The sequence below is a fragment of the Notothenia rossii genome, assembly GCF_949606895.1.
Source record: "Notothenia rossii genome assembly, chromosome: 1".
Classification (NCBI taxonomy): domain Eukaryota; kingdom Metazoa; phylum Chordata; class Actinopteri; order Perciformes; family Nototheniidae; genus Notothenia; species Notothenia rossii.
The window spans coordinates 42100428-42111984 of NC_136912.1; the positions used below are offsets into that span (position 1 = coordinate 42100428).

At 39.9% G+C, this 11557-nt stretch overlaps 1 long non-coding RNA gene across 1 annotated transcript; it reads right to left on the reverse strand.

The window, feature by feature from the left end:
- Nucleotides 1-9115: 9115 nt before the first annotated feature.
- Nucleotides 9116-10544, reverse strand: LOC307028253. The gene is made up of 2 exons (XR_013804905.1): nt 9936-10544; nt 9116-9359 (listed from the first exon to the last, which is right to left on the reverse strand). It is a non-coding gene; the product is annotated as an uncharacterized lncRNA (long non-coding RNA).
- Between the last annotated feature and the right edge of the window lie 1013 nt (nt 10545-11557).

The window sequence follows — 11557 nt, forward strand, 5'->3', positions numbered from 1 at the left end:
CATAGGGGGGTCCGGGGGCAAGCTTCCCCGGGAAGATTTATTTTTAAATATTGAAGTTAAAAGCATCAATCTGGTGCACTTTGAGAGCGAAATGAAGAGATCTATGGATACATCTCTCAACACCCATATGAAACAGAAATGTAAACAGATTTACTTTTTCTTGATGGATATTTTACAAATCACCCTTTTAAACTTTATTCTTGTTTTACTGTCATATAGTATTTCATACCTGTTTTTCATTTATTCTCTTATTTTTTTATAACTATAATGATCATATAAACGTGTGCCTCGGAAATAATTATTTACATTAATGGTGACCAAAACATTTGAGACCCACTGAGATAACACTGAGAGAGTCCTTTAGCTCTCAGTCTGACAGGAGAGGACTCTCCTCCACTTTGTTGTTGAAAAAACTCCTTATATCCGTTAGCGTAGCTCGCTAGCACCAGAAGCTAACAACAACGATCTCCAGTACCGGTGCGCTCTCTCTCTCTCACGCGCACACAAAATGGCTCGTTCCACACACACACACAGAGCCGAGCTTTAATGAAACAGAGACCCAGACGTAATAGTACTGTACTGCATCATATTATTTTCGAATCAATAATTTTTCAAATTATGATTTTTATTTTATTTTTTATTTGTATCTTTTATTTTATTTTTTTATAACCATTTTTCCTCCTGGTCTCTCGCGCCCCCCCTGGCATGCCTCTGCGCCCACCAGGGGGGGCGCGCCCCCCACTTTGAGAACCACTGATATAGCCCAATATCACAAATGTTACATTTGTCTCAGTGGACTTCACAGTTTGTACAGAATATCAGTATGACAATACGACACCCTCTGTCCTTAGACCCTCACATCGTACAAGGAAAAACTTCCAGAGAAAACCCCACAGTTTAAAGGGAAAAATGGGAGAAACCTCAGGGAGAGCAACAGAGGAGGGATCCCTCTCCCAGGACGGACAGACGTGCAATAGATGCCGTGTGTAAATTGAAAAGATAATACATTTGCAACATAGGTAGTCCAAATGTTTGGAAATGCATGTGTGTATAATAAGAAGATGAATCCACGAGGATATCCATCCAGGACTTATGATCCAGGACCACAGCCACGACTCAAGATCCAGGACTCGCAATCCATGACACAGGACCGCAGGATCATCCATGACTCCGGATCCCGGCGTATATAGACACCAAAAAGAAAGACATTTGGGGAAGCTGGGTTAATCGGAACATGAGAGTACACAGGTATAGACAGAGAGAAGGAAGAAGTAAGATGTCCCCCGACAAACTAAGCCTATATCAGCAAAACTAGGGGCTGAATCTAATCAGCCCTAACTATAAGCTTTATCAAAAAGGAAGGTCTTAAGCGCACTCTTAAAAACGGATAGGGTGTCTGCCGTCCGAACACAAACTGGAAGCTGATTCCACAAAAGTGGAGCTTGATAAGAAAAGGCTCTGGCTCCCATTGTACTTTTAGAGACTCTAGGAACAACCAACAACCCTGCATTCTTGGAACGCAATGCCCTATTAGGACAATAGGGTATAATTAGTTCTTTAAGGTAAGATGGCGCCTGCCCATTAAGGGCTTTGTAGGCGAGAAGAAGAATTTTAAATTCTATCCTGTGTTCTATAGGGAGCCAGTGTAAGGCAGCCAGAACAGGAGTAATGTGGTCCCTTTTCCTAACTCTGGTTAGTACACGAGCTGCAGCATTTTGAATCAGCTGAAGCGACTTGACTGACTTCTTGGTACACCCTGATAATAAGGAGTTACAATAATCCAGCCTTGAAGTAACAAATGCATGGACTAGTTTCTCTGCATCGTTTTGAGGCAAGATATGCCTGATTTTTGCAATGTTACGTAGATGGAAGTAGGCGGTCCTTGAAATTGATTTTATGTGGGTGTTAAAGGATAAATCCTGATCAAATATAACACCAAGATTCCTTACAGTCTCACTGGAGGCCAAATTAATGCCATCCATAGTTAATATGTCTTTAGATAATTTGTTTCGTAGATTCTTCGGGCCAAGTACAATAACTTCAGTTTTGGTCGTGTTTAACATCAAAAAATTTAAGGTCATCCACGTTTTTAAGTCCTTGAGGCAGTCTTGAATTTTATTTAGATGATTAATTTCATCAGGCTTGATTGATAAATATAGTTGAGTATCATCCGCATAACAATGAAAGTTTACAGAATGATTCCTTATAATATTGCCTAACGGAAGCATATATAGTGTGAACAAAATAGGTCCAAGCACTGAGCCCTGTGGCACTCCATGGCTAACTTTGGTTTGCATGGAAGATTCATCATTGACACGTACAAACTGAGAGCGTTCAGATAGATAGGACCTAAACCAGCCTAAAGCAGTTCCCTGTATGCCAACTAAGTGCTCTAGTCTTTGCAATAGGATATCATGGTCGATAGTATCAAATGCAGCACTAAGATCGAGCAAGACAAGAATAGAGACAAGTCCCTTGTCAGAGGCTATTAGAATGTCATTTGTGACTTTAACCAGAGCTGTCTCTGTGCTATGTTGTGTTCTAAAGCCAGACTGAAAATCTTCAAATAAATCATAGTTTTTTAAGTAATCACACAGCTGTTTTGCGACTGCTTTCTCAATAATTTTTGAGAGGAACGGAAGATTAGAAATAGGTCTATAGTTGGCTAAAACCTCTGGATCGAGGTTGTGCTTTTTAAGAAGCGGTTTTATCACTGCTACTTTGAATGATTTTGGAACATAGCCTGATAATAAAGACATATTCATAATATTTAATAAAGAAGTGCTAATTAATGGAAAAACTTCTTTTAACAGCTTAGTTGGAATCGGGTCTAAGATACACGTTGATGGTTTAGAAGAGAGAATCATTGAATTTAATTGTTCAAGGTTTATGGCTGAAAAGCATTCTAGTTTACTATCTAGTGTAATATTATTAGAACTTACGTTTCCGGGAGCTGTTGATAACACTATACTGGTCAAAGGCAAGAGGTCATTGATTTTGTTTCTAAGAGTAACAATTTTATCGTTAAAAAAGCACATAAAATCATTACTACTGAGTGCTATGGGAATAGAAGGCTCAGTCGAGCTGTGGCTCTCTGTCAGCCTGGCTACAGTGCTGAAAAGAAATCTTGCATTATTCTTATTCTCATCTATTAATGAAGAGTAGTATGCTGCTCTCGCTTTACGCAGTGCTTTCTTATATTCATTGAGAGTAATATGCCAAATTAAACGAGATTCTTCAAGTTTAGTGGAACGCCATATCCTTTCAAGTTGTCTCGACTTTTGCTTTATTTTGCGGGTTTCGGCATTATGCCATGGAGCTAATCTATGTTGTTTTATTTTCTTCTTTTTCAAAGGAGCAACAGAGTCTAATTTTATTCGCAGCGCATCTGTAGCACTATCAACAACATGATCAATTTGGGGTGGTGTACATTTTGTATAAGTTTCCTCCCCTACATGCAGACATGCTATCGAGTTAAGTATTGGTGGAATCTCTTCCTTAAATTTGGCTATAGCACTAACAGATAGGTTTCTGCTGCAGGAGCTTTTGGCTAATGCTTTGTAGTCTAGTAACAGTACTTCAAAAGTTACTAAGAAATGGTCGGATAAAGCAGGATTATGCGGTTCGACTAATAGTTGCTCAATTTCAATACCATAAGTCAGAACAACGTCAAGAGTGTGATTATAGCAGTGGGTTGGTTTATTTACACTCTGACAGAAACCAACATAATCTAATATAGAGTTAAATGCAACAGTAAGGCTATTTTTATCATCGTCAACATGAATATTAAAGTCACCTACGATAATTACTTTATCTGTTTTAAGTACCAAAGTTGATAAAAACTCAGAGAATTCTGATAAGAATTCTGAATAAGGACCTGGTGCACGGTACACTGTAACAAATAAGATTGGCTGCAAAGTTTTCCAGGTCGGATGCGTAAGACTGAAAATGAGGCTTTCAAAGGAGGTATAATTTAATTTTTGTTTAGTATTGATAAGTAAACTTGAGTCAAAGATTGCTGCAACTCCACCTCCTCGGCCCGTGCCTCGGGCAATATGAGTATTGATATGGCTGGGTGGAGTGGCCTCATTTATGCTGACATATTCTTCATGTCTCAACCAAGTTTCAGTGAGACAGCATATATCAATATTATAATCTGATATTAAATCATTTATCAGTATTGCTTTAGATGCTAGAGATCTTATGTTTAAGAGACCACATTTAATCTTCCTGTTTTGTTGCACTGTAGTAGTTGTTACATTTACTTTTATTAGGTTATTATGTATGACACCTCTATTAGGTTTTACCTTAAATTGTCCTTGGGCAGACACACACACCGTTAATATTGGGTATTTTATTGGGGTCGGGATTCCTATGGATGACTGCCTAGGAGAGAGCGCAGAGAAGCGTGTAAGACTGCGACTCTGCCTCCTGGTCTCAACTCCAGTTTGTCATGGATTAACATATGAATGAATACTACACTACACGTCTACTATAGTAAACTACTCTAGGTGCTTACTATCACCTCATTTGTGATTTGTCATCGCTGACTTTTTCAATGGGAGAAGGGACATATTTTGTTTTAAACAAGAGCAGTGATTTTTGGCTCATATGTCAATGTAATCCTAAGACATTGGTGGAGAGTGCTGTCAGTCAGGGAGCAGCGAGTGCTACTTTTGATTGAGTTCATGTGTGAAAAGCTTGATTCACATGTGTATGTTGATCCAAACATACTGAGCACACAGATCGCTACTTTCTGAACGTTAGGGAACTGCTGTTTTTTGACATCACTCCAAAACTTCGCTGGCCCGTTAGTGCGCTGCGCTTGTGCCATGGTTACGGATGAATGCATGTCAATAAGTTCCAGTGTATATTTCCCCTTGTCGATGCAGGGGACCACTTCCTTTGCTCTGGTTGATACGTCCCCCTCTATTGCAACAGTGAAGGGGTCTCTGGCAAAGCCCATCACCTCTGTGGGCAGAGCAAGTCCATCCAATCGACCGGCAAAGTTCTCTTTCAACCTCGCAATGAAATCTGTCATCACATCCGTGATTTGTGCCGGAGATGTGATGTGTTTGGGGAGCGTCGGAAAATGCAGCATCCAACCCGTGCTCAAGTCGGTCGCGAAAATGTCCAGCTTGACTTGGATCTGCTCCACAAGATCAATGACCGTTTTGTCTCTGTTTACGCTTCAGAGATGAGAGAGACATGTTTTAGAGTTGCTATCATAGGACCATCGTTACTAGCACCACTAGATGCACTTTCAAAAAACGTGCTGCGTTGTGGTTTGGTGGTTTCTATGCAACCGTATGCAACACGGAGTGTTGCGTTCATGGTCTGTACTCGTGTAGGAATTTGGCGACGGGAGGCTGGGCCACTCAGGAGTTGGTTCTGGGCCGCATCTGGCCCGCGGGCCGCCATTTGAATAGGCCTGCTCTCGAGACAAACCAGGGGACTTTATTTGTATTTTTAATCTGTGTCTGTCCATTTGGTGTAGTATTTTATCCAATATTACATTTGGTTTATATATTAGTCACTTTCCTATGAAAGGCCAGGTTTTAGGCCTTGATTTGAACATTCAATCCTGGAAATAATTTTTCTTTAATCCTGACCTGACAAGAGTAGGAAGTAAGTAAGTAAATCTGTATAGGAAGACGAGTTAAGGAATAGAGGACAAAAGGTTATGGTATAATTACAGAGCCTGTCCATTTATAAATTGAGGAAATCAATGTTAGTCTGTTAACCAAAGTGCAGCCATCTATCTATCTACTATCTGTTATTAAAGATCAGAGGAAAAGAAAAGAATGAGAGGGGTAAATCCAGAATAAAAATAAAGAAGCAAAGAGATTGTAGAGCAGTGAGAAGGAAAAAAGCTTGGTGTGTCAATTCATTACATTGCCAGTATTTTTTGTTGTTGTGAAAAAAAGATCGCCCCCTGTGATTTTTTAACAGCCCCCTCAGTCATTTCATCCTGGAGCCGGGCCTGACACACACACACACACACACACACACACACACACACACACACACACACACACACACACACACACACACTCTCAAAAACAGACACACACACACTCTCAAACACAGACACACACACTCTCAAACACAGACACACACACACACACACACACACACACACACACACACACACACACACACACACACACACACACACACACACACACACACACACACACACACACACACACACTCTCAAACAGACACACACACACACACACACACACACACACACACACACACACACACACACACACACACACACACACACACACACACTCTCAAAAACAGACACACACACACTCTCAAACACAGACACACACACTCTCAAACACAGACACACACACACACACACACACACACACACACACACACACACACACACACACACACACACACACACACACACACACACTCTCAAACAGACACACACACACACACACACACACACACACACACACACACACACTCTCAAACACAGACTCTCTCTCTCTCTCTCTCTCTCCATAGCCATAGTTTTTGAACGGGTGGCAAAATGGTCAGATACAGTGGGGCAAAAAAGTATTTAGTCAGCCACCAATTGTGCAAGTTCTCCCACTTAAAAAGATGAGAGAGGCCTGTAATTTTCATCCTAGGTATACCTCAACTTTGAGAGACAAAATGAGAAAAATAAATCCAGAAAATCACATCGTCTGATTTTTAAAGAATTTATTTGCAAATGATGGTGGAAAATAAGTATTTGGTCAATAACAAAAGTTCATCTCAATACTTTGTTATATACCCTTTGTTGGCAATGACAGAGGTCAAATGTTTTCTGTAAGTCTTCATAAGGTTTTCACACACTGTTGCTGGTATTTTGGCCCATTCCTCCATGCAGATCTCCTCTAGAGCAGTGATGTTTTGGGGCTGTCGCTGGGCAACACAGACTTTCAATTCCCTCCAAAGATTTTCTATGGGGTTGAGATCTGGAGACTGGCTAGGCCACTCCAGGACCTTGAAATGCTTCTTACGAAGCCACTCCTTCGTTGCCCGGGCGGTGTGTTTGGAATCATTGTCATGCTGAAAGACCCAGCCACGTTTCATCTTCAATGCCCTTGCTGATGGAAGGAGGTTGTCACTCAAAATCTCACGATACATGGCCCCATTCATTTTTTCCTTTACACGGATCAGTCGTCCTGGTCCCTTTGCAGAAGAACAGCCCCAAAGCATGATGTTTCCACCCCCATGTTTCACAGTAGGTATGGTGTTCTTTGGATGCAACTCAGCATTCTTTCTCCTCCAAACACGTCTAGTTGAGTTTTTACCAAAAAGTTCTATTTTGGTTTCATCTGACCATATGACATTCTCCCGATCCTCTTCTGGATCATCTAAATGCTCTCTAGCAAACTTCAGACGGGCCCGGACATGTACTGGCTTAAGCAGGGGGACACGTCTGGCACTGCAGGATTTGAGTCCCTGGCGGCGTAGTGTGTTACTGATGGTAGCCTTTGTTACTTTGGTACCAGCTCTCTGCAGGTCATTGACTAGGTCCCCCCGTGTGGTTCTGGGTTTTTTCTCACCATTCTTGTGATCATTTTGACCCCACGGGGTGAGATCTTGCGTGGAGCCCCAGATCGAAGGAGATTATGAGTGGTCTTGTATGTCTTCCATTTTCTAATAATTGCTCCCACAGTTGATTTCTTCACACCAAGCTGCTTACCTATTGCAGATTCAGTCTTCCCAGCCTGGTGCAGGTCTACAATTTTGTTTCTGGTGTCCTTTGACAGCTCTTTGGCCTTGGCCATAGTGGAGTTTGGAGTGTGACTGTTTGAGGTTGTGGACAGGTGTCTTTTATACTGATAACGAGTTCAAACAAATGCCATTAATACAGTTAAAAAGTGGAGGAAAGAGGAGGCTCTTAAAGAAGAAGTTACAGGTCTGTGAGAGCCAGAAATCTTGTTTGTTTGTAGGTGACCAAATACTTATTTTCCACCATAATTTGCAAATAAATTATTTAAAAATCAGACAATGTGATTTTCTGGATTTTTTTTTTCTCATTTTGTTTCTCATAGGATGAAAATTACAGGCCTCTCTCATCTTTTTAAGTGGGAGAACTTGCACAATTGGTGGCTGACTAAATACTTTTTTGCCCCACTGCACAACTCAATGCATTCTTATGGGACGCAGTGCTGCAGTTGGTTGTCTTTGATCTCTGGACACACACACAGGTGTTATGATTGGGTGTTATGAGTAGCTGCTCAGGAATAGAAACAAACACTGACCGACTGGACTTTAACAGACTGTCTCAGCCTATTCTTTTCTGTCTGATGGAGACTTCATACAGACTTTCCACATATTTTATACATTATTGGTGACGTATGGTTTTAGTCGAAAAGTTTGCAGTTCAAATATTCTGCTGCTTTCCCAAGCCTTTTTACTTTCTTTTCTCATCTTAATACAAATTCATTCACTACTACTTACATCTGATATTTAACTCCTTCAGTCTATTCTCAGCTGCAGAAACCATTCAACTATTACATTATTCAGCTATTTCAGGACATCAAGGCTATACATGTTGTTGTTTATACCTTTTTTTTAAACCTTTTCTTTTAAATATTAAGCTTTTTCTGCATTTTTGTAGCTAAAAGCAGCTACCATTCAGCTAATAACATATTCAGCTTTTTCTGCATTTTCAGCTAAATTCAGCCATAAATGTTCACAGTTTACAGCATTCGCACGCATTTTCTGCAGGAAATTTTGTAGTTTCATTTTCCCCCTCATATTCAGTGTGGACAGATTGAGACAGCGTGGTGTCCAGAAAACTGCAGAGACTTCATGGAGAAACCTCCGTGTGATGGACGTCCTGTCTGTTGGTTTGGAGAGGACTGAGGGTCTTTCATCAGCGAGGAGGACCAGGCCTGATGGAGGAGCCCATGCTGGGCAAAGCTGATACCAACTGCACAGGCCTAGTCTGTCACTTTATTTGACTAAATGTGTTTACTTATACATTCAATAGTTCTACACCTTCTGTCCATATGTGCTTTTTATTTAAAAATGTTAGATTACATATTCACATCTGACTGAAGATTGGCCCCATTTATTTTTGACATTGCAAACTCTGCGGTACAAGGCACAAGTGATGTGAAGCTCATAAAGCGAGGCAAATAGAAATAATCAGCTGAAGGAGTGTAGATGTGGAAATAGGTGCATTCGATCAGCTGACTGTTTTTACAATAAAAGTAGTTTCTGTGTGTACTGGTCTTAAAATCTCATAACATCAGCTTTTAATTTTCCTCTTGGATGTTCTTCTTGACCCTCAGAGAAGGAGAAAATGTTGTGTCTTTCAGGCATGTCCTTTCCTAACAAAAATGACAGGAAACATAAAACATATTATTGCAGAACAAGTGTGTTATTTATGAAAGCGGTGTGTTTGTGTGTTTAGGGGCTGTAGATATAATTATTTTGTAATTGTAATGTTTTTTTTTTATTTCAACAGCGAGCTACAAAGACAGTCAGATTATGAATGAAAAGTATGAAGTTCATCAACATTGAAATATATGTTATTATCAAAATAATATTGAACTGTTATCAAAACGTAGTGCAACTGTAGTAGCTTGCTCTGTTGTCTCACTGAAAGAATCACTTTTACCATGTTTTTTACAGACCATATTCAGAGATAAATAGTAGCAGTTCTCACTATGTGTTAAATATCTTTGCCTTTAATACATTAAATTAGAAAGCTGACAAAATCATATTGCTTGTTAACATCTAAATGTAACTTTTTGCACAGAAAAACCCCTCAACTTCACTGATGTGTTGGTGATCTAGTATTGTTTAATGGAATGTATATCAGTGTATTAAAGTCAATACTTCATTAATTTAAACCAATATCTTTCTTGGTTCTTTGTACAGTATGAAAAATAGAGTCTTTATACCTGAGCTGAAGTTCACTGCTGTGAGGAGTCCAGTTCTGTCTCTCACTCTCTGGTCCAGCCTGTCTGCATCACCTGGACACCTTAAACAAACAGATATATATGTAAAGTACCATGTGTACAAACAATATAACTGATTCTCTTCTGTTGAACATGTTGGATTGTGTATTGTCCGAGTCAGGGTCCTTTTTATTTTACTGTAACTTTGGAAGTTGTGTTACCAATGCTTACTGTTTATTTGATACCCATTTGGTAATGCAATTAATAAAAACAACAAGGTTTGGGTTTGTTCTTTCGATATGACTGACGTTAACGTGTAAGCTCAATAATGAACTCCAGCTCAACCAACCATATTGTAATATCTAAGTAATCATCTTGAAATATGACATTAATAATTGTAATATACACACATCTTATTGTGAGGTTGATTTCACATACACTACTACTTCAACATTAGCTTGTCTACATACTTGAGCATAGCCAATTTAAATTAACCTTAGCGATGCATACAGTTCCTACCTACATAATAAAATATCTCTCTAAGTTACAAGGATGACCTTATTTTATCAACCTCAAACAGAAGCTGTTTGTTCAACAGTATTATCCCACTTTACGCTTAACACTTGTCTATTTCGTTTTAACCTTTATAAATACAGTCTGATTTTAACTTGGAGGCTACGATTAGCATCGTTAGCACCGATGTAGCTACCACTCGCTTACACGCTAACCCAAGCCTTAACATTCATTACGTAGCTGTTTAAAATCATTAACATATAAATAAAGCACTCGAATTTCACTTAGCGCAAAACCGCATTCATGCACCGTCTGTTTTAACCGCAGAGCGAGTCACAATAGCCCGATATATAAGCATGAAGAACAAACAACCACGGCCGGCTTCAAGTTGTGTTTCCTGGATGAACTGACCAGGCAGAGTCCCTGTAGCTAGCTTCACGGAGCAGCTAGCAGAGAGACAAGAAGCTAGCAGCAGCAGTCACTTGACAGAACCGTCACTCAATGTGACCACGCCCTAATTTATGCCAAAACTTTAAGACCTAATATAAATAAAAGGGTCGTGTTAGAAAACAATTCACTCACAGATCCATAATCATGAAGGTGGAATCTAACTATATTCATAATAATATGTATTGCATCCATGCGTAGAAACATGTTTTTTTCTGCTGTAAAGTTGGGCATTTTAACATGGGGGTCTATGGAAATTGCTCCTTTCTGCAGTCAGTCCCTATCGGCCAATATATTAACTGCAGTGTGTTTCATTTCCGTATTGGCGTCCCGGCTCTTCCACAGAGTTTGCCGCTTGGTTAGGCCACATAGTATGTGCATGGGTTTGAAAGTATAACGTGCTGGCCTGCTGTAATACATCGTATAGTCAGGCACAAATTTATGAGATTTAACAATGGCCAATTATATTTCTTAAATAATATGTAGCCTATTCCCAGAGCATAATTCATGGGGCAACAAGGTGAGGTGTAAAATGTGTTTCAATATCATACATTTTACACCAGCAAACTTCTTGTACAGACTTCGGCAGTAGTGAAGACTCACTGAACGAATTAAGTACAAAGACGAATCGTTCGCGAACGTGCAAATCACCAGAAGTCGTTCGC